General features: G+C 40.4%; 1 protein-coding gene across 3 annotated transcripts in view; it reads left to right on the forward strand.

Annotated features, from left to right (window-relative positions):
• The first annotated feature begins 581 nt into the window (after window positions 1–581).
• CALCRL (calcitonin receptor like receptor) overlaps window positions 582–23,982 on the forward strand; it is a 92,951-nt gene continuing 69,550 nt past the window's right edge. The window contains exons 1-3 of one of the 3 annotated variants that reach the window (XM_059168657.1): window positions 582–853; window positions 14,954–15,051; window positions 20,629–20,696. The gene's annotated coding sequence lies outside the window, so the exon portion shown is untranslated. The remainder of the gene's footprint in view (window positions 854–14,953; window positions 15,052–20,628; window positions 20,697–23,982) is intronic. The other 2 variants (XM_059168656.1, XM_059168658.1) reach the window with 2 other exon arrangements.

A 23,982-nucleotide genomic window follows, 5' to 3' on the forward strand; every position in this document is an offset into this window, starting at 1 on the left:
ATAATGAAACCCACACAACATGACAAAGGATCCTACGTATGCGCACACACACAGCACACACAGTGGTTTTGTTTATGACACACACGCACGTGGTCATGTCGTGGACAAAGTGAAAAAGTCAGAAAACCTAGAGGATAAAGCTTCACCGTTTGATCGTGCAAACCTGAGCGGGGAACAGCCCTGGTTATGAAGGCTCCGTGGGATCACGGAGGAGCCTCGGATGGACGCGGGAGCTACTTTTGTGTTTATTAGGAAGAAAGACGTTGACAGCAGCTGCTCAGCACCGTGCAAGTCTGATTCCACACACACAGACACACTCACACACACACACTCACACTCTCTCATTTACACACTCACAGACACACTCACACCCCCCAAGCCCTCCCAGTGCCCGCAGGACGCCGCACACCCCTCCAGCCGCAGGCAGAGTGTGGCTCGTCCTGACTCCCCGCCCAGGTGACAGCTGGGCTGGGGACAGCGGGGACAGCGCATGGTGGCCTCTGCTCCGTGCTGCCAGGGCTGGGTGGGCGAGGACGCTGCTTCCCCGGGTGCCGGAGGAGGAAAGTAACCCAACACGAGCTGCAGGCGGGGTCAGGGTGATGTCACAGGAAGCTCGAGCTCCCTGCTGCTGAGCAGAGGCAGTGTGATAAGCTGCGCTGCAGAGCAGCTTCTCCCCGCACAGGGTCCCCTCCTGGCTGAGCAGCCCCGGCTCTGCTGCCTGACCTCAGCCTGCAGGGCTGCCCGGAGGCTCCCACGCTCGCCGCCTCGCCTGGGCCACATCCCCCCTGCGGAGTCTCAGAAGATCCAGCTCCATCCTGAGGACGTTTGTCCCGAGCCTTCGGAAGCTGGGCTGGTAAGTGCGGGACTCCGAGCCGACACACAGGGTCCGAGGGGGAGTCGCACCTGGGCGGGCAGCGATTCTCCCGCAGAGTTCAGGGACTTGCGGTGACCTGCAGCCTGCCCTGGCTGCTTCCCCATGTGCAGGAAGCGGCGCCTGCTGCTCTGCAGTGGGCACCACATCCCCGCGCAGCCACTGTCGCGTGCGGTGCCATCTGGAGGGTGAATTTAGCAGCTGACGAAAGTCTAAATGGACTAAAAGGCATACTTCAAAGCAACGACCCCATCAGGGAACAATGCCTTTGAGAATCTGCTCTGCTATTAGCTGAGCTTCGATTCTGACAGCCGGAAAGCATTTTCCCCTCAGGAAGGGTCTTCAAAGTTTTTATACAGTCAGAACTCTGAGAACGGGGAGACACGAACTATGGACAGGGTCCCGGGGTCTCAGTCCCTCTGTAGTGGCACAAAATGGGGAATTAAGAGAAAAGCAATCCCTTCGGACTCATTGTGTGTGTCCCGCGTGCCTCCACCTTCATTTGCACTCACCCCTGTAACCAGCGAGCTGCGGGGGTGTTCATGGCTCGTTGTCCCCGATGGGCTCCATGTCTCTGGCTGACCCTGCATCGTTTCCATTGTGTTGGCCCCTGGGGTGGGCTACGAGAGCAAGAGAAAAAGAAAAGCCCAGCTAGGACTGAGGAAGCGCCCCTGGGCAGCCGCTGTGGTTCACAACCCCAGCTCGCAGTGTGCCCCTCGGACGACTCGGGGCTCCTCTGCAAGCTTTGGGGGGAGGGTGTGAAATAGAGAGAGCTGTGAATAAAAGTGACAAGGTTTTCCCAGATATGTAAGCCAGATCACTAACAGAGAAATTAAAGTGTGTATTGAAAAAAGGAACGTCCAGAAAACACGTACAGTGACGGAGATGAAACATCTGCTAATGCTTCCTTCACCAGCACAGGCTGCGCTGGGCTGTGCAGAAACTCTGGTCTGCTCCGGGCTGGTGAAGGGACAGCACAAATCTGTTGCTAAGAAAATCAGGTGTCAGATCTGGGTCCGAGTTATACTGACTGATATAATTTATTTATATAAAACGAGACATCAGATTTGGGTTTAAATTACCTTGATTGACATTGCATGTATGTATTTTACACATAATAAATAACATAGACAGACACATATCCATGTTCTTTCTCACCTGTGTGATCATCCTCTGCAGCATGTCTTTCGGTGGGGACATCCTCTACTCACACGCCCGTAATCTGGCACAGTAAGAGTGGACTACAAACTCATTCTGAGCAAATCCCTCAAAATCTTCCACTCAGTTTTCCACAAATTTCTTTAAATTATGGAAACTTCAATTAAGTCTTATTTTTGTGATTCTTAAAAATATTATGGCTGATTTCCCATTTCCTTTCAGTCAGTTGTATCGGATTCCCTGACACATGTGTAGAAATGGAAAACCTGTTTTTAGAAGGGGACTTTGTAAGTAGCCATTAGGTAATTAGGGAAGGAAATGAAAAGAACACATTAAATGCCCAAAGCCCCGGATTAGTAACAAAAATGAAAATAGCATTATTTTTAATTTAGATTATTTTCTTAGAAGGAGGTATTACACTAATATCGTATTTTATAATAAGGAACTCCCCATAATTTTTCCATAATTTAATTAAAATCTTAAAACTGTATTAATAGTATGACTTACCATCTTTTATTTTCAGAAAATACTGTTGAAAACCACTAGGCACTGAATTTCAAGGGTCATTAGGCAAAGACTTTGGGGGGAGGGTGTGAAATAGAGAGAACTGTGAATAAAAGTGACAAGGTTTTCCCAGATATGTATGCCAATTATTTTCTCAAGTGTTACTTGAGAAAATAATTGAAAGTTTAAGTAAGAACTCATATTATTATTTCTAAAGTTTGTTTTCTCTAATGATAAGAGAATATCAGAGGATCCTTGCATGCTTTCAGCCATGAAGAACTAACTTCTTTTTCTAGATGCTATGCAGAGTCTAAGGCCAGTTCTAAGTATGAAACATAAGATTCAGAAATCATAAAAATAATGTGAGCTGAGGTTTGTTTTACCTGCAATATTCAGTTATCTTTTAGAAATGTGCTTGAGGTTATTACTACTAGGTCTTTTTTCCCTAATATATCTTAGCATGTTCCAAATTGTTTTGTTACTTAAAATATATAAACTTCTAGAATATACAAAACTATTCACTCACTCTGAAAAGCAAAGATTGGAAAAACAGGAAAGCAAAAAGAAATTAAAATTGACTCTGTAATTTAAAAAATTGTGTTAAATGAATGACCAAGGTATACTCTGTATACTTTACTCCTGGTGACGCCGAACGTAAGTTTAAATGGAACCAAACCTCTAGCATATTTAGGAAAATCTTCACGATCCTTGTATGTATTTTACCATTATTTTATGCATAACAAATTTATTTCAGTAAGAAATTCAAAATAATATTAAGACAAAAATGGTGACCTTATATGCTTTATGTTAATGTGGATAAATCATTTGATAAACACATAAAACTAATCAAACTTCAGTTAATAGTATTACTATATATTTTTAACGTACATCATTTTTGTGACTATTATAACACTATTTTGCATTCAATTTTTAGCTCCATGATTAAAATTTGGGAGTAACTTAATTTCTAAGAATTGTCTTCGAGATATTTATACAAAAATTAACAAAACATTTTTTAAAGGATCAAAATATACATTCACAAAATAAAACTGATTTCATTCTCTGTGTATGACTGTCAACACAACCTGAAAAGATAATACTATTTATAGAGATATCATGATTACGGTATCAACTTTTAAAAAAACCAAATATATTCAAAGGACATTATTTGAAATCATTGGCTTTATTCTCTATCTTATCTCTGCTTAGGATTCAGGGAGGGCATTAACCCGGGAACGCAAGTCCTATCATTGCAGTGGTGTTGATGAAAGACACACAGTGCCCAGTTTGTCGCACCTCTGGGTTCCTGACTCAGTTAGACCATCAGAGAACACTCTTAAGATGGAAAGTCAGGACATAGCTATTTAAAACATATTCTGTATCTGGGTTTGAAGTCAAGGCATGAAACATTTGTAATTTCTTAGGAAAGCTCTCTTTTTCTGTTCCAGGACTTCTACCATGTAGCGCTACTACATTACTTTAAGAAATCTTCCCATTTCATATAAGAAAATGTTCTGGGGCACCTGGGTGGCTCAGTGGGTTAAGCCTCTGCCTCCGTTCGGCTCCGGTCATGATCCCAGAGTCCTGGAATCGAGTCCCGCATTGGGCTCTCTGCTCAGTGGGAAGCCTGCTTCCTCCTCTCTCTCTCTGCCTGCTTCTCTGCCTGCTTGTGATCTCTCTCTCTGTCAAATAAAATACATAAAATGTTAAAAAAAATAAAATACTCTGATGAAATTAGAAGGAAAATAAAAATTTATGAGAAACAGGAGAGCAGGGCTACACACTGACCAGATACTTCAATCATTTTCCCATTTATTCTCAAAGATTTCCCTTAGGAATTCCTGCCCGAATTCCTTCATCAATAGCAGTTACACAACCCGAAGGGTCCAGTCAGTTTTCACACCTTAATTTTGGTTTACGTACCTATAATTTGGTTTATAATTTTGAAGATATAGAGTTTTAATTAGCATAGAATTGAAGAAGTACTAGGTAGCATATCTTTAATTGTAAAATCTGGGCTGTAAATACTGAGTTAGTGTTATGTAGGGTAAAAGAACATATGATTAGATAAATTAAGTTAGCAAACCATTTGAATGATAGGAAATACATCTTTATACATTACATTGTCATTCCAATTTAAACAGAAAAGTCCTCAATAAATCTAGATTATTTTATGTCTAATTAGTATTATATTGTGCATTAAATCAATAATTTTTTGCATTTTCCAGTATTTGTATACTCTTGAAATCAAGGTTTTTTTTTTTAATTTAATAGACTATTTTACCAAAAAATGAGGAAATGAATTTAATTTTTAAGCACACAATAAAAGTCTTACTATTTAAAAATAAAAGGGAGTCACTGGCTGTGAACTGAGTTAGAGCTTATGTTTTTGCATTTACTGATATTATTGGATGATAAATCGCAAATATTTTCCTAGAACAAGTTTCTTCCTATTTTCCCTTTAGTTTGTTTACTTCAAAGAGATAATATTCTACAAAACTAACAGACTAATATATTATGTTTTGAAAAATGATAAAAATACTGAATTTATTTTTTAAATGTAAAACAAGTTTTATCTTTTTATTCCTTTGTGCTTTTAATTAAATGTATGTTTTTTTTTGCCTTACTACCAACTAACAGTTCAAAAATCTCAGATCTGCTCAACCCAACATAAACATAAATAAGTAAACAAATAAATAACCAACCTACCCTTGTAATATTAACTTCATTGAGGATTGGATGGAGCCCAGTTTTCTGAGAAAACTTATCTCCTTAACGTGGAATGTATTTTTTAATTAAAAAAATGGCAACATGGCATAAACTTTTGTATAAATCTGCCTTTACTATCCTATTTGTGTTTAGGCTAACCGAAGTCCAGCTGTGTTGCTCGTGAAACGCAGGGACGCCTGAGCGCGTCATCTGGTCTATTGGACGAGGGGGAAACATGAATGGCCACCAGGTGACCAGAGCGCCTCTCCCCTACGGCTTAGTCACAAGGGCGCTCATTAGCATATTCATGAGCACACAGGCTGGGTTTTGTCAATCAAAGCCAAGTTTGTCTCGTGTCCAAGCACCAATGTCGTTGTTCGCAAACGAGTGTTAATCAGATCCATGTTCATTGCCATGATGTCGATTGTTGTCTAGCGATTCAATTCTGCTTCTTTCCAAGGATAATGTGAAGGGAAACTTGGAACTCGGTAAGTACCGGAGAAGCATAAAGCGTGTCAGCACTGAAAATGAGGATGAAACGAAGGGAAGGGATGTCGTCACACAGAACGCGCGCCTGTGGGTGCTTTTTGCCTAACTCGGGGTTGTCTTCAGTTGTTTTCAAATGCGAGGCAAGAGAGCAGCTTTCCTTTTACTTAAATAATAGAGACCTAGTATTATTAGACTAACATGTTTACATATTTTACGAAGCTACATATGTCTTCTTCAAAAAGTTGTTTCCAATAAAACCTTTTTATTTTAAATCTTTTTCAAAACACAGCAATATAATTTTTAGCTGAGGCAAAAACTGTAACTCACGCAACTGTGGTGCGATCCCGTTTGAAACAACTTCTGGAATGGGGAGCACCTCCAACACAGTCGTGTCCCAGCGGCCGGCAGGCTGCTGCGGGTTAAATCCGTTAGACACAGTCTCATCAAAGCCCGTTAACTCACTAAAATATCTTTGAACTTGTCAGGTTTATTTGGGTGAATATACATATTTATTGTCCGCTTTAAGCCTCTGGTCCTTGGCATTATTAGGCGGGTGCACATATCTTCATATTCCTGTGGGACGAATAATATTTTTTTTCCTCTAACAGGAGAGTTTTCCTTCCCTGCGGCAGCTCTTCCCCCCAAGTTAGTAGCAGATGAGTGTTTCCAGACCGCACTAGTCAGGAGAACCTCTTGTGGAGGGGTGGCTTGCCCTACTGAGATGTTTAGCTCATTTCTTTGAGGATTTGCCTTCTGCCGTGTACATTACTCATTACTCATGTATAAACTAATTTAACCTTCCCCAAAACCTCAGGAATTGTTGTTGTTGTTGTGCAGATAAACTCCAAAACCGAGGCACAGAGCTTCTAAATACCATGTCCAAACCACGTAGCTGTGCAGGTGGAGGTTCCAGGAACTGAGTCCTGGCAACCAGAGCTCAGGCTCTTAACCACTCAGCTTCCTTCTCCAGCTGGAGGCCGGTATCTAGTCACCAGATGAACGGATGCTGGTCCCGGAACCCTAGGTTAAACCACAGGCAGAACTCGGATATACTGAGGGTTTGGTTCTAGATCATCTCAACAAAGTGGCATCATAATAAAGTAACACCAGTTAGTGAATTTTTTGGTTTCCCAGTACCTATGAAAGTTAAGTAAATAGTACAGTACAATAGCATTATGTTTAAAAACACATCAACCTTAATTAAAAAATACTTCCACTAACCATCATCTGCAGCTTTGAGTGAGTTTTAGTCTTCTTCCTGGCGAGGGTCTTGCCTTGATGATGGCGGCTGCTGACTGGTCAGGGTGGGGGTTGCTGGAGGTTGCGGTGGCTGTGGCAATTCCTTAAAATTAGTGAATAGCCAAGTTTGCTGCATCCACGGACACATTTTGTGAGTGAGCTCTCTGTAGCATGAGATGCTGTTCAGTAGCATTGTACCACAAACTTTCAAAATTCGAGTCAGTCCTCTCGAACCCTGCAGCGACGTTATCGACAAACTTTGTGGACTTTTCTAAATCCTTGGTTGTTGTCTCAACAGTCTTCACACCATCTTCCCCAAGAATAGATTCTATTTCAAATCACCATCTCTGCTCCCCCACAAAAAGCACCTGCTCATCTGTCCAAGTTTTGTCCTGCGACCCCTCCAGTCCAATCCGTCCTCAGTCTCTCCTTGAGTTCTAGTTCTCTTGCTGTTTCTGCCACATCTGCAGGAATTCGCTCCACTGAAATCTTGAAGCCCTCAGAGTCAGCCTTGAGGGTTGGAATCAGCTTCTCCCAAACTCCTGTGAATGCTGATATTTTGACCTCCTGCCACGAATCATGTATGTTTTTAATGGCATCTGAAATGGTGAATTCTTTCCAAAAGGTTTTCAGTTTATTTTGCCCAGATCCATCAGAGGAATCGCTATGTATGGAAGTTTTAACCTTATAAAATGTATTTCTTAAATAATAAGACTTGGAAGTTGAAACCACTCCTTCATCCGTGGGCTGCAGAATGGATGTCTTAGCAGGCATGAGATCGATAATAACCATCGTTGATCTCATTGTACAGCAGACCTCCTGGGTGACTGGATGTATCTTCAATGATCAGTAATTTTTTGAAAGGAATAATTTTTTTTCTGAGCAGTGGTTCTTGACAGTGGGCTTAAAATATTCAGTAGACCATGCTTTAAGCAGACGTCTGTTGCGGTTCTATTTTGTAGATCACAGGCAGAGTAGATTGAGCATAACCCTTTGGGCTTTAGGATGTTCGAAGGGTCGATGAGCACTGGCTTAACCTCAAGTCACTGGCTGCGTTCGCCCCTGACAGGAGAGTCCGCCTGTCCTTTGATGCTTTGAAGCCAGGCATTGACTTCTCCTCCCTAGCCACATAAGGCCTAGAGGACATCTTCCCACTGGAGGCTACACTGAAGGTGTGTTGTTTGCTGTAGCCACCTTAGCCACCTTCAGGACTATCTTGGCTAGATCTGGGTACTTTGCTGCGGCTTCTGCATCAGCGCTTGCGGACACACTTGTGTCACTGAGACGGCTTCTTTCCTTAAACCTCAAGAACCCACCTGAGCTTCAACTTCCTACTTCAACTCTCTCCGCCTTCCCTGAACTGAAGAGTCAGGGTCTTGCTCTCGATGAGGCCTTTGGCTTTAGGGAGTGTTGGGGCTGGTTTGATCTATCCAGACCACTGAAGCTTTCTCTAGATCATCAACGAGACTCTTCACCTCTCTCATTGTGTGTTCCTTGGTGTAGCACTTTTAATTTCCTTTTAATTTACATTCAGAACTTGGCTAACTGCAAGAAAGTTAGCTTTTGACCTATCTCAGCTTTCAACATATCTTCCTCACTAAGCTTAATCATTTCCCACTTTTGACTCTAAGTGGGAGGTATGGGACTCTTCCTTTCAACCTCAAACAGGGGCTATTGTAGGGTGATTTCAACGTGGTTGTGTCTCAGGGAATAGGGAAGCCTACCGAAAGGCTCAGAGATGGGTGGTGGTCAGAATGCACACGACATTTATTAAGTTTGCCGTCTTCTACTGGCACGGTCAGTGGTGCCCAAAATAATTACTAGAGTACTACGAAAGAACACTGATCCCAGGTCACCAGAACAATCTACAAATAATGAGGAAGTTTGAACTACGGAGAGAATCACCAACATGTGACACAAAGACATGAAGTTAACAAAGTCTGTTAGACAAATGGTGCTGAGAAGCTTGTTAAATTCAGGATTACCAAAACTTTCAGTTTGTAAAAACTGCAGTAGCGGAGAGGCACAAGAGAACGAGGGATGCCTGCGTGGGGCCGGCGGGATCTGCAACCGGTCGCTCCCGTCTTTCCTTCTGCATTTTCTTTCACTGACTTCCTCTGTCTAGACCTGCTTCTCCCTTGCCTTCCTCCAAACCAAATGCCCGTGGTTGCTCTCTAGCCTCTGGTAGTTAACAGGAGCTTGGAAAACAAAAATTTTGAAGAATTCTTTCTCAGAGGACCTCAGTGTTGCTCTTAAAGCCTTCAGCTGACTGGAGGTGACGCAGACACATCATCCAGACAATCTCCTTTGCTCAAAGTCAACGGATGTCAGATGCCGATCACATCGACGAAATACCTTGACAGCCACGCGAAGACTAGTGTTTGATCAAGCCAGCACCGTCTCCCGGCCAGATTAACGTACACAAGTAACCGTTACAACTAGTTAGGGGTGTTTGTCCATACTTGCTCTTTTTTCCCCAAATTATTTAAGTTTTTAGATTTTGGAAATTCTTTAAAAATTCCTGCTGGAACAACAATTGGAACGGCAGTGAATTCATTAGTTGAACTGAAAATGATGAACGTCTTAATGACGTGGCGTTACCTGACTGTGGGCAGAGCAGGGCATCGAGTCTCCTGTTACTCAGTGGCTGTGTTTGTTTGGTTGGTTGTTTGGAGAGGGGCAGAGTCTGAATTGGTCCTAAGTAGAGGTAGAAGAAATATTTAAAATACTTATATTATTAATGAGGGAGGCCGAAAAGATAGAAGGTTTCTACTAAAAAAAAAAAAAAAAAGGTAGCTTGCTCTTCTGCTTCATGATTCACAGAAGACCTTCCAGAATTGATCTCTCTTTATAAAACTAAAGTCTGTTCACCTTGCATATCATTTTGGGGGAACTTTCTGTTCATACCAGAATTTAGTCCCGTCAGAGAACAGCTGAATTTGAAGTCACATGACTAATTCCCACTGAGGGTGTGGGTAAACAGAATGGCCCTCAGCTCAGCCAGCCGGCCCCACGCGGGCGGCCAGGGGGGAGCAGGACAGGCCTGCTCCGGGCAGCATCAGCGCCTCTGCGCCCGCTGGCAGCACGACCTCCTCCTCCACGCCGCCGACTGCCACGCGACTTCTCACCTGGTCGCAAGGGCAGAACTGAATGCTTGAAGTAGGATGTTTTCCGAAATGACAAAACTTGATAAATCAGATACTTTCTGTACATATGATTATGTCTGGGAAACCTTGGATTATAGAAGAAACGTTAAAAACAAAAACAAAAACCAAAACCAACCCTGAAATAAAGAACAGTCGAACGGACACTACCTAGTTCACAATTGTATGTGCTTTGGTTAAGATATTCTGAAATATCTTACTTTCAACTGCTTCCATTATAACTTCGACTTTTCATACCTTTAACAGAACTATTTCCTTGCATCTAAATCAATGGCAAACATCATGCCTGGGTATCAGAAATGTTCATTTTTAAGACAGAAATAATGTGGTGAAAGAAAGATATTCTAAATAAAGCTTTGAAGAATGCTTGATTTCGTTACTTCGAACAGGAAGGCCTTCAGATGAGATATGAGCAAGCATTAAGGTCTAGAACAAACTGACCTGGGTGAAGCCCATAAAATGACTTTCCTAAATATTGTTTAATATTTTAATTAATTGAATTCCTCACATGAGTTAACTTCCTTAATTACAGACTTTCCAAAAGGATTTCCTGTCTGTGTTATCAGTTCAAAATTATTAGAAAACACTGAATCTTTTTCATCATAAAATTAATATGTGTCCATATTTAATGAACCAGAGTCCAGCCCCCTTCCTTCAAGATAAATACACCAAAATTAGCAAAGAGTTTATGTTTGAGTCATTGTGTAACTGAAACATGCTTTAAAAATTCACTAATTGTGTGATTTTTCAGGTTAACCCTGTGAAAGCTGATTACTCACCAAATGCTCAACATCATAACGACTACGTATTTGAGGTTGTGAGCTCGCAACCGCATCAGTTCTGGTTCTATCTAGTTCTACCTAGTTCTACTTAGTTCTGTCTAGTTCTATCTGTACCACAAAGGGCCACATGTTCAAAACTATTCATGTTACATACGGTTTCTGAAGCTGGAGTCCTGAACAAGTTACATAAGTCTAGCTAATGGGTTCCTAACAGAAATACGAGATTCTAGATCCATATGTCCTCAGAGGGTTTCATTAAGTGTAACTAGGATGTAGATCTTTAAATAGCATTTGTGGGACGCCTGGGTGGCTTAGTGGATGAAGCCTCTGCCTTTGGCTCAGGTTATGATCCCAGGGTCCTGGGATCGAGCCCCACATCGGGCTCTCTGCTCAGCAGGGAGCCTGCTTCCCCCTCTCTCCCTGCCTGCCTCTCTGCCTACTTGTAATCTCTGTCAAATAAATAAATAAAATCTTTAAAAAATAATAAATGATAAAAAATAAAAAATAATAATAAATAAATAGCATCTGCTTTAAAAAAAGTTAGATTTCTATATTTAGACAACATTGCACTCCTAAATTACTCAGAGTCATATAGACTTAAAGGATTGTTCTACATCCTGGCTTAAGATTTACTTCCAGATGTAACTGCATAATTTTATAAATAGAGAGGGACCTAGAGTATAAATACAACGTATGAGCTTTTCTAGCTTTTTAATCAATTCTAACTTGGATAACTCTTTAGAATTAAATTAAATATATAGTAAACAACAAAGGTCATTGTGCACAATATTTATTGATATAAGGTTGTAATAGAAATTAGTGACAGAATGCTAACTGGGATGAATTAACGGACAAGCTTACCATGTCTCCCTTACTCTCCGTCACACACCCACCCTTCCGGCCCCTGAATGTGAAAACAACGCTCATCTTTATTTCTGGGTCTATAGTTCCTGGATTCTGGACTTCAGTATTTCCTTTTCCTTCACCTCCAGACAAATTTACTTCTTGTTAGTACTTCTGATATCAACTGGCATAAAATTAAAGAAAGGTTCAAAACTATCAGTGGGTTCCTCTCAAAGAGCCCTGAATGCTCTTTCGGAAACCCGCGTGTCAGCTCCCCACGCCTCCCTGGAGTCTTTGCTCAGATGCAGAGTTTTCTTTGGGACCTAACCTAGACACTAATACTTAAAGTCCGCTACGCCTGCACCACCAAAACCCTTTAGCCCATCGTGATCTATTTTGATTTGTCCTGGCTTCTTCCTGTAACATCCATCACATTGCAACAAACCGCCGACTATCATTTATGTATATTCTATGCTGTTATTTTCTGTCCATATCTTTAGCACATAACCTCTACAAGTACTCCCGCCTGCTTTTTTTCACTAATATATCTTAAGCATCTCGATAAGTGACTGCACCTACTAGGTCCTTAAATATTGCTTAATAAATGATTAAATAAATGGATATGTTTCTTTGTATCAGTGTCCACAGAAAACTAGGTAGTTGACTCTGTAGTTTTGTGTGCAGTGTACGATACATACAAAATGCAGACTGTGGAAGTGTTAGAAACCTGACCCACTGCCAAAGAGAAAGTATTCAGAAACTAATCACCATTTATTATTCTTAGGTCAACCTCATATTTATCCCTCCACCCCTTCTGTGAAGGGAAATAAATTGGTAAAGATGCTTTCTGTAACGCAGTGTTCAGGTTTCACTGAATTCCAAGGAGTGACCTTCAATCTAGGGTAAATGAGAAGGTTGCTCGGTATTTTAACAAAAAATGTTGAAGCATTTCACCAAATGGCCAAACAATGGCTGAACTTGGCAGAATTTCTTGTTGAAACTGGCAGACCTGCCAACTGTTGGCTCCCAACAAAAGTCTTACTCCATTACTTATGGCCTTCCTGGACAGTAACAGTAAAAAAGTCTATAGAAGGAGAAAAAACCTAAGCAGTGAAATGAAAATAAATAAATAAATAAATCAGTTTTTAAAAAATATATGTAGAATACAAGTTTGTTTAATTCACAAAAAGCTATACACCTGTTTGAGAAGTCATGACTTCTGTGTTTGAAAATCTATATTTTATAAAGCTTCTAAGTATTGATTTATAAATATTTAAGGTAATTCTAAAAAGAAAACCAACTATAAATGCCCCTTCATCCTTGTATAGTTTTGGAAATTTTCCAAATGTAAAATCAGAGGGCTTTTTTATAAACTGAAACATATATTTGTCATTAAATAAAGTCATGATTTATCTGAAATCTTCATGATGGATTTTCACAAAATAAATCTTCTGAACTGACTCATCTCACAACTTATGACAATACTTGTCTTTTTAAATTTGGATTTTTCTATGTGTTGAGATTCGTATAGCTAACTTTATTTTCTTCTAATATAGAGCACTAGGGGCGCTTGGGCGGCTCAGTTGTTAAGTGGCTGCCTTCAGCTCAGGTCATAGTCCCAGGGTCCTGGGATGGAGCCCGTTATCAGGTTCTCTGCTCAACAAGAGGCCTGCTTCTCCCTCTTCCACTTTCCCTGCCTGTGTTTCCTCTCTCTCTCTCTCTGGCAAGTAAATTAATAAAATATTAAAAAAATAAGTCAAATTGCTAATCATTCATTTACCTAGAAATATCAAAATTGTTTTTTTTTTTTTTTCTTCTGAGCCCAGATACACATGTCATTTATGGAAACAATAATTTTCCTTTGAGAAAAAGACTGCTTCTCAAATTATGCTCATAGTATTCAGAGAAAAAATATATATAAAATATGTTGGAATTATTTTGCTGTTTATTTCAACACATTATCTAACAACACACTGGCTGAATTTTTAACCACAAGCCACAAAACAAATCTGGATTAAACAACTCTGTCATAAATGATTGCTCAAAACATAAAAGCAAACTCTCAAACAGCTTCTTCCCCTGGCCTTTCCTAGTCTGTCACTCTTTTTGAACTTCCTGACTTTACTGGATATGGTCATTATCAATAATGTAGTTAAAATAAATTTCTGATTGTGAAACAAAATGATAGCGAGGCCCTAACAAAAACTGTATTTTATTTTAAGGATTAGTCTACATTCAATTTATTTTTGGTATGTTTATATATAGCAACCCAATATTCTACAACACATTTTCTTTGTCCTAAGTGGCTTAAAATAGACAGAATTAATAATAACAAAATAAAGCCAAGACCAACAGCCAACTGACAATTTTTAATCTAGATGAGCTTGGTAAATTGGTGGAAAAAGCACACAAAAATGAGTTTTAAACCAGTAAAGACCCCAATAGAAGTTTCAGCTCAAGTACTTCGTGTTAAATTATTGTACAGGGGAGCCTGGCTGGCTCAGTCAGAAGAGCGTGCAGCTCTTGGTCTCAGGGTTGTGAGTTCAAGTTCCACATCGGGTAGAGATTACTTCAAAATAAAATATTTAAAATAAGTTAAAATAAAATAAAGTCTTAGAAATAAGTAACCAATTAAAAATAAGATGCAGAAATTACTAATATCTGACAGTGAGCAGACATTTTATACTTGCTCAAGCGAGTATCAGTCCTTACGAGGACAAACAGATGCTCCAGAAGTCTGATTCAGTAAACAGCCAGAATATGTGTTCTCTCTCATCAAGATGCAGCAGAGACACCATGCATTCTTGAGAGGCTTTTCTAACAGTGCTGCTTGCAGAATGAAAAAGGCTGTTCTGAGGTTTGAATAATTGCCTGATGTACAAAATGCTGTCAATTTAAAATAGTTTCACTAAATATTACAATTGGCTCTCCACTGCACCGTGGAATCAAAGATATATCCTAATATGCATATATACATATATATTAGTAATTTTTCAGCTTTTCTATCTGCTAAATCACCTCACTGTGTTAGGAATCTCTCCTCCAGGACATTGACAGTAACAGCAGAGACAGAGCCAGCTAACCTACAGCATAAACTAGGACACCAAATCAGCTTCGTGGTTCATGATGTTGCCCAAACCAATGTGATTAACAATTCTCTAATTAGCACTATTCTAACTAATTCCTCTTTCTAGCTGTGCTCACCTCGGACGTCTCTAACGGAACAAATGTGCTGTCTGTGTTGACATGCATCCCATCCTGGAATGAACCCGAGCTCTGCGTGTTGTTCCAGGTCTGTGACAGTATCTTTGGTAAAAAGGCAAGATGAAGGGTTTGAAGATTCACCCAGAAGCTGATAAAACAAGACAAGAAGGGAACAAGTTAGGGAGGGAAGAGCCAATCTAGAGAAAATAGAAGATTCAGAAAATTTTCATCTAGAGAACAGATACATAAAGGACTGTAAGTGATTAATTACTGTTCACTGAGTAAACAGACTGACGTAAAGTCAGAGTCGGAAATGGGTTTTGAAAGTAAAAGAACTTAGATCAAGAAAAGGGAGTGAACAAAATAGAGAGGAAAACAGAAGACAAAGCGGAGGCAATAAAAGAAAATCAACAGATTCACTAGGAGAGATTTTATTTGCCAGAAACGTTAGAAAGTCAAACCCAGCACTGAACTGCATAAATTAAGATGTGGAGACACTCAGCACACAGGGCCATGGACAAGGGTTAGCATTCAAATGCCCCCCAGCTGCTTGGCCTAACAGTTCAGACAGGAAGACTGCGTCTGCCCCTTGGTTTGGGAAACTGGGTTGAGGGTTAAGCCTAGAAGTTTTTCCCTCTGAGGTGGGGAGTGCTTATGACGAAGTTGTGAGAGGCAAAGACCATGTCCTGGACGATAATCGTGTCCTAATGCTTGGGCCCTGTTGGTCGAGATGATGACTGTGCTTCTCAGCGTTCGTGGGGTCTGACTCCTGGCAAGTCTAGTCTGTCTGGGACACTTTCTCAAAAGGCAGCCAGACATTAATATTAGCCCAGATAATAATATTAGACATTAGTAAGCTACTTTACTAATTAATTTTTAATTAATTACTTATTTTTAAGACTCTGTTTTAATCACAGCACATCTGTAGCGGCAGAAACTGTTTGGTAAAATGCAAATCTCTTGGGTTATTCTAAATCTACCAAATCAGGCAGAGTTTGCTCAGCATTCAGAAGAAGGAATGCTTAAATGATCTCTGTGCCCTGAAAATAGTTTTCTCTCTATTGAACTCTGGTTATGGTGAGAATTAAGACATAACCTCCTGAATTCTCTCCAGTATACCTTCTGCTCCCCTAGGTTTAAGTTTACAATGAGAAAATGAAAGCAGGAACAAGACACATGATTAAACCAAGTGATTCTCTTTCTAAATAATGAAATAACAAACATTAATTCACATGAACTACATATAAACAGCAAGACAAAATTCTTCTAATTTTGACTTTGAAAATTAATAGTTTTGAGATTTGTGGGTGCATTCCCCCATCTGAATAATCAGAACTTAAGAGTCTTGAGAACCTTATAATAATGCAAAACATAACTTTTCTGACCTTTCCCTGGACACAGGGGTAAGCGCACAGACACACACACACACACACACACACACACACACACACACGAGTGATTCATGGGTTGTTCTTCGTTGATGTTCCAAAATTCCCTCCATACAGCTAGGAAAGTAACCGAAAGTCAAATAGAATTCATATGCATAAATCATATTTATGAAATTCTAAGTATTTAACTTGCGCATCTCAAAGGTGTCTGATCTTAACAATATTCCTGACAAAGTAAGAGAACTTTCCAGCTGGATCGGTGGCGGATGATGTGGCATTTCTCCACCCCAGTGCTCTGACCTGTCCCAAATATAGTGCATTTTGATATTTTACCCATAAATCCACAATAAATCCACAATTTCAGACGAACGAATCATACTCTTCCTACTGTTCTACAAAAATGTTTTCTAATTTTAAAAATCTTGGAGACGCAGAGGATTATGCGCAGCATAAATACGTTGTTTAAAGAAACAAATGCCTGCTCATGGGACCGGCCCGTCCACCGTGTTCCCCTCAGCGGAGTCGCACACACGGCCCAGAAGTACGCCGACACCGAGCCTGTGCTCGCTGTCCCTCTGCTTTCCCTCATGGCATTCTCGCCCTCAGGCATGCTTGTAAGCAGAGCGTTACTTAGTCGTTCATCTCACGAAGGTCACTATGAAGGTCATTCCGAACGCAGCCCTCAGAGACGGCTTCTTCCATTCAGCATCCCTGCAGATGCAGCCCTGTGAGCGCGGGCGGCCTTCCTTTTCCAGGGTGGCCCTGCCGCCTGGTGGGAACGGGCCGCAGGACAGGGCAGCTGGGGGGGCAGGACAGGAGCGAGTTTCTCTCTCCTCCTGACAGAGGGCTGCATCGCTCCCTCCACTTGACGGCTACGAGCGACGCAGCGAATGCATTTCTCCCCAGTGTCCTGGTGCACGAACGCCCGAGTCTCTTGAGGGACTGTCCTTCCGAGAGTCCAAGCGCTGGCACCCGTTTCCACTCTCACTGTGTGTGACGTTTCTGCTGCACCGCATCCTTCCCAACGTTTTATTGTGGAACTTCACATTTCTGCCACACTGGTGGGAGTACCGTAGGATCCCATGGTGATTTGAAGTTGCATTGCCCTGGTCAGGAATCACAGCAAATATGTATATACAAGGAATTAACATTTTTCTGTGAAAGGTAGCAGTGCCGCGAGGTTCTAGAATTACAGGTGCGCCAGTTTTGCTTATAAGTACTTAAGAGAAGGACTAATTATCTCGTTTTGGTTGGTGGTCCACGAAAAGAAGAAATATATTTTATTACTTTTAAATGTGTACTGAATGTATAAAATGTACTTTGTTACTTATAAAACTTTTAAAAGTACTTTTAAATTTTGTAAAGTTATTTATTTATTTATTTTTTTTTTTGTGGGTCATAGGGTAGCTTTATTATTTTTTTTGTTTTGTTTTTAATATAATTTTTTATTTTTTATAAACATATATTTTTATCCCCAGGGGTACAGGTCTGTGAATCACCAGGTTTACACACTTCACAGCACTCACTAAAGCACATACCCTCCCCCAATGTCCATAACCCCACCCCCCTTCTCCCAAACCCCCTCCCCCCGGCAACCCTCAGTTTGTTTTGTGAGATTAAGAATCACTACTTTTAAAACTGGAAAGGTATAAGTACCCTTGCCCGCCGTGACAAGAACACAAACCGGCCATGCCTTCAGTCCTATCTCTAACTTCCCATTTCCTTGATTCAAACACCCCATCAAATACACATCAAAACCTCTTTTAAAAATAGAGGAAGAAAATGGACAAGTCCATTCGGATGGATGCACACTTTATTTTTTGAAGCAGTTGCAAGTTCACTGCTAACTGAGTGGAAGGACTAGCGGTGCCCGCCCAGCCCTGTCCGCCGTCGTGCACAGCCTCCCTCCCCGTCCACATCTGCCGCCAGAGAGGCGCACTTGCTACAGCTGAGGAACCTGCCGTTCCCACGGCACGTAACCACCCCAAACCCAGAGTTCACGTTAGGGCTCAATCTTGGTGTTGAACGTTCTGTGACTTTGGACAAATACATAACGACATGTGTTGTAAGCTTTTTATAATCCTTCAAATAGTTAAAATCACTTATGGAGCGTACAGATCTCTTGAAAGAGGTCGTGTCTACTGTGGTAAAAATTGTTTCTCCTACATAAAAACGTTATAGGAGGCATTGGAGTTTGTGTCTTTCACATAATCTCTCATTTTGGAAACAACTTGCTTGTCCTTAGACACATCAGCTGAATCTAACCAATATATTTTTTCAAATTACTAAATTCACTTAGATTTGCATCTTTTTAGCTCACCTGTTGTGCGTTACCTTGGCATTACATTATGAGGGTTTATCTGTTATTCTTACTGCTGAATTTCTTTTCTCTGTTTTCAGGGTTTAGTTGATCTTGATTTCATTATCTGGTCAGTTTAGGCAATGACACTTGAACAAGATCAGCTTCTTTCGAGTTTCTCCCGTTATGTCGATCTAGAGGCTTTACGTTTTCTTTGCATCTTTTCTCCTGGGATGTCAATTAACCTTTGGTACTACAGACACAGATATTTTTCTGAGGAAAGTGGAAGTCAGACCATGCTCACATATGCCTTATTTTGTTAAAACGTTTGTACGACGCACTGGCGGGCCTGGGTGGCTCAGCTGGCTAAGCGCCTCGTTGTTGGCTTCGGCTCCGGTCATGCTCTCAAGGTTGTGGAATTGAGTCCTGGGAAGGGCTCTGCGTTCCGCGGGGGTCTGCATGCGATTCTTCCCTCTCCCTCCGCCCCTTCCCCTGCTCTCTCTCTTTCAAATAAATAAATAAATCTTTAAAAAAAGTACAGTGCATTTACTAATCGAAGTTACCTCATGAGTAAAATTTCTGATGGCCAGAAGAAACTACTGACATATTTGGTTTTTATTTATCCCACGTCACCAAAGGGGTGGAAAGACTCTTCCCAGCATTTTCAGCTGGAGTGAAAACAAAACCTCTAGAGCCCTGCAGAAGAAAACCAGTAACACTTCACGGTCCTTTCTTTTTCATGTGCTATTTTCTAGCAAGTTGGGAAAATACTCAAAATAAACTTCCACTTTGAACCTTCTGAATTCCATACATATGCCAATAAAGCCCGAGACGGACAAGAGTTTTTACTCTTTCCAAAATAGCTTGTAGAAAATCCAGATTCTAAAAGTGTGCAGTGTTTGTTGGCATAAAAATACACATCTCCTTAATAAGACTGGATCATGATCCTGACGGTAACATATACCGACTTATAATAAGACATAATAAGTTACTAAAAACACATGAAGGTGTACTGCTTTACAAAGTAATCCAAACATGTTTTTTGAGTCACAAAAATTTGATTGCAAAGATCTCTCTTAACTTTTGAGTTTTCATGTAAATGTCTCTATTGACGTCATAGAAGTCCTTCGCGATGATTCCGAGGTTGTTGCTAGAAGTAGCAGCAAACTGATGACCCACAAGAGTGGGTCCAATAAAGACCTCGCAGATCACAATAGGAACTAATGGAGATAAGTAACTCGTGAACACAAACTTGACATTTTTGAAGTTCAGGAAGTCCAAATACCATGTAAATGCAGAGCAGGATTAAATCCTCCTACGGCCATATCTTGCCCACAACATCAGTTTGAGTCCAAAAAGAGGCATATAAACCCCGTTTACATACATTAAGTCCTCATTCAGTGGTGGGGGAATCTCGCTTTTTGGTAATGTCCTATGTTTAAAGAAAGTTAAATGCTAAACTGCCATGATCTAGGCTCTGCCTTCCTCTTTGACAAGGTCTGCGACACTCTCCGACCCCCACTCACTCCACCCTGGCCACCCTGACCCTCTCTGCGGACTCTGAGCCGGCTGCATCATCCCATTCTCAGAACCACTGGCCGAGCCTTCCTTTCTTCCAGGAGCAAACTTTCCCCTGAACATTTCAGGGCCACCTCTTCCTACTGCTAAGATCTTGAACAACAGGGAACATCCTTCATGTTGGTGTCCCTTAAAATCTTCATCATTAAAAATAACGTGCCAAGAGCAAAGTTCTTGATTAGCTCCAGGTTAGCGTGATGGCCACCTGAAAGTGCCTGACATATCTCCTCCCAACTTCCCATTAAAAGTCAACATTTAAAATACAGGGGTTTATGGTTTGAACAAAAGAGCCCACACCAGGATATACCTTTAAGTTAAATTCTGTAAAATCACTATTCACTAGTAATTTTATTCTCTAATAATATTACCAAATTCACAGGAATGTTCTCTTGTCCTTCAGGGCTCTACGATGATACAGCAACCATTTGTGCTGGCACCTGTCCAGACTTTGGATGGCCCTACATTCAGGTATTGTCTACATTACAAAAGAACATTCAGGGCCTAAGGAGAGGAACATGTGGGATTTTCAGTGGAACTGACAATAATATGAACATGTTAACAATAGTAAGGAAGATTTCACAGACTGACTTATAACTAAATGCCAAGTAGCTCCCCAGTAAAGGAAAACTTTGAAAGACAGTCCAACAAACTATTGGTGGAGATGGACTTATGGACGTCCAGCAACCTTATGAAGTCATTTCCTGGGTCTTAGGTTGTGAATTTAGCTCCTAAATTCTTGTTACCTTGGCCAGAGAACTAGGAGTGTTAAATTAATTTAAATGGGTCCTATCAGATTTAGCAATGTTAGTAATCTGGTAATATTTGCCACAAACACTGCACACACACACAAGCATACATGTATGTTCATATATGCACATATGTAATGTCTGTAGCTAACCTTATTATAACTATATTATATTTCTATATAGATATACATAGAAAACAAATGATGTTTAATGTTATTAAATAATAGAACTAGGTTGCTCATTTGAACTAAATGACATTCCTCTGTAGAGTTCTTTCTTTTCTGAATCACGTAGTCACCGTTCTATTCCTACAAATGCTTGTAAAACTTCCCGTAATTGGAACGTAAGAGGATATAACTTGTCAATAAGAGAACAGGAAAATGGGGGGTAAGCTGTTTTAAAGATTTAAGTTGTTCTAGAGACTATTTTTAGAACTCCCTGGACGAACAGTTTCCACTTCAATCCTGGGCAGTGATTACGAGCGCCGGGCGCGGGTGCTTCCGAAGAGATTCCTGCTGCAGACAGACACGTCTTTTAACTCACATTTAGCATTTTCCTTCCATGTCAATACATACTAATTATGCAATTATTATTACACCTCACAGCCCCTTCCCTGACAGAATTGAAGTGATTTTCCTGTCCTAACTTATTTTTAGATGGCAAAGTATTTGAGCGATTCAATCATGTACCATCCTGATAAACTGTAATAGCGTTAATGAAAAAAGCCTCCTAAAGAATTTCATCTTAAATTCAAAGCTAATGACATAATTCCTTCTTCTGCTTTTTAAATTCCCAAGTCATCCTGCTGGGCCCAGAAATAGACCCTCCATCACCGTCCTGCCCCACAGCAGGTCTTCAGAACTCAGCATTGTCCTCCTCCGTGTGTCCGCTTCCTTTGCACACGACGTTGCACATGACTCACCGTCCTGTGCAGAGGTCTGGACGCTCGCAATGCCTATTCATCTCTGACAGCTGAATTTCTCTTCCTGAGCTTTTTTATGTGAAATGGAGCCAGATCAATTTTTATAAGCCCCAAATTTGCTTAATGAAGACAGGTAGGAAAGAGCATAAAATGGAAAAAAATTCACTACTAGGCAAAGACTGATTTTGACCTCCACAGTTCCTCTGTCAAGATGAACAGTACCAGTCATCTTCCTGTGGAATTTAAGAGGATTATTCAATATTTTTTATAAATGTCTTTCTAACTTAATAAATTTTAACATCTTTTGGAATACTGTAAAGGACATGAATTGGAAGTGGCTGGAAAATGAAAGGTACAAATTTAAACTCTTTTCATTAGATTATCTCTGACTAAAGGAGTTTTGTAAGATTTTTTGGGGGGGGAGAAGTTTATTGCCTCTTTTGCAGTATTTAAAATTTTATTTTAAACAAGTACAGTTAAAGTGAATGTGTGTTTAAATTCCAGCAGGAAAGATGAAAAATTGTCTCTGGGGAGATAAAAAAATACAAATGAGAACCAGGATTGAAATTTGCTATCCTATTAGTTTGACTCATCTATGGTTTAATTTCAACCTAATGAAAGAAGCACAGAAACGAAACTTAGGAAACTCATACTCTTAGCTCATCTACCACAGCTGTGGCTTAGGAGGCAAAAAGTCTCCTAAACTCCTACTTTCCAAATCTGTAAAATGAGCAAGTTTCTCTACAAAACTTCTCAGGTCCATTCAGCGCTGAGATTCTGGAACCTCTGAACGTAACTATGCTGAATTAAAGACAGGAACAAGATTAAATACTATCTGAAGTTTTCTGTAACAAATAAAGTGATCTGTCATAGCTCAATTCTAACTTTGAACATTTTTGCACTTCTTTCATCAGTTAGACTCTGAAATAGAACTGATGGTTAAGAGGCAGGAAAGGGGCGCCTGGGTGGCTCAGTGAGTTAAAGCCTCTGCCTTCAGCTCCGGTCATGATCTCAGGGTCCTGGGATCGAGCCCCGCATCGGGGTCTCTGCTCAGCGAGGAGCCTGCTTCTCTCTCTGCCTCTGCCTGCCTCTCTGCCTACTTGTGATCTCTGTCTGTCAAATAAATAAATAAAATCTTAAAGAAAACAAAGAGGTGGGAAATAGAAAAAAATAAAGAGACTATCTCTGGCTAAACTGAATATTGGCAACAGAAGCGTCTAGTTTGTAGTTATCACTACGTTTAATAATCTGACTAAAAATTCTTTTGTGTCCCAACATGGCAACAATATTAATTTTTACATTTGTAATAACTTGATAGTCCACGTTCACATTTAAATCTTAATCCAACTGAAATTAAATCTCAGATATAAACTTTTCCTCCAAATGGATGGGCAGGTTTATCTACACTTTTCACTAAATAGTTAATCTTTTCTATTACTGATTTTAAATTTAACTGAATTATCATACTTACTAAATTCTGTTAACAAAATTATTTTGGAGGGACGCCTGGGTGTCTCAGTCTGTTAGGCGTCTGCCTTTGGCTCAGGTCATGATCCCAAGGTCCTGGGATCCAGCTCCGTATCTGCTCCCTGCTCAGTGCGGAGCCTGCTTCTCCCTCTCCCTCTGCTGCTCCCCCTGCTCTGCAGGTTTTTGTTCTCTCCCTCTTTCAAATAAATATATAAAATCTTCAAAAAAAATTATTTGGATTCTAAGGTCCATTTGTCTTTTATTGGTTCAGTCAAACTTTAGAATCATTCATTATCTTGATTGCATTACACTTATACATTACTGGGAAGATAATTAAGCATCTACATACATTTTAGTTTTTCATCTACTAATAAAGTGCCTATTTACGAAAAATTATTTTATGCTTATAAGATAATTATAATATAATTGTAATAGTAATGCAATCAAGTAGGATTTTTAAAAACTTTCACTGACAGTCATTTGGATGGGAAATTTTTTAAATAAAATTTCACCGAGGTGCATATTTTGTTGCATAGAAGATCTTGAGCAGGGAAGAGTTGATCGAAAACTCTCCTATGAAAAGATTAGAAGAGACGGGCCTGGCAGCTGTGCAGGCACT

This window comes from Mustela lutreola, chromosome 3, assembly GCF_030435805.1.
Source record: "Mustela lutreola isolate mMusLut2 chromosome 3, mMusLut2.pri, whole genome shotgun sequence".
NCBI classification, from domain to species: domain Eukaryota; kingdom Metazoa; phylum Chordata; class Mammalia; order Carnivora; family Mustelidae; genus Mustela; species Mustela lutreola.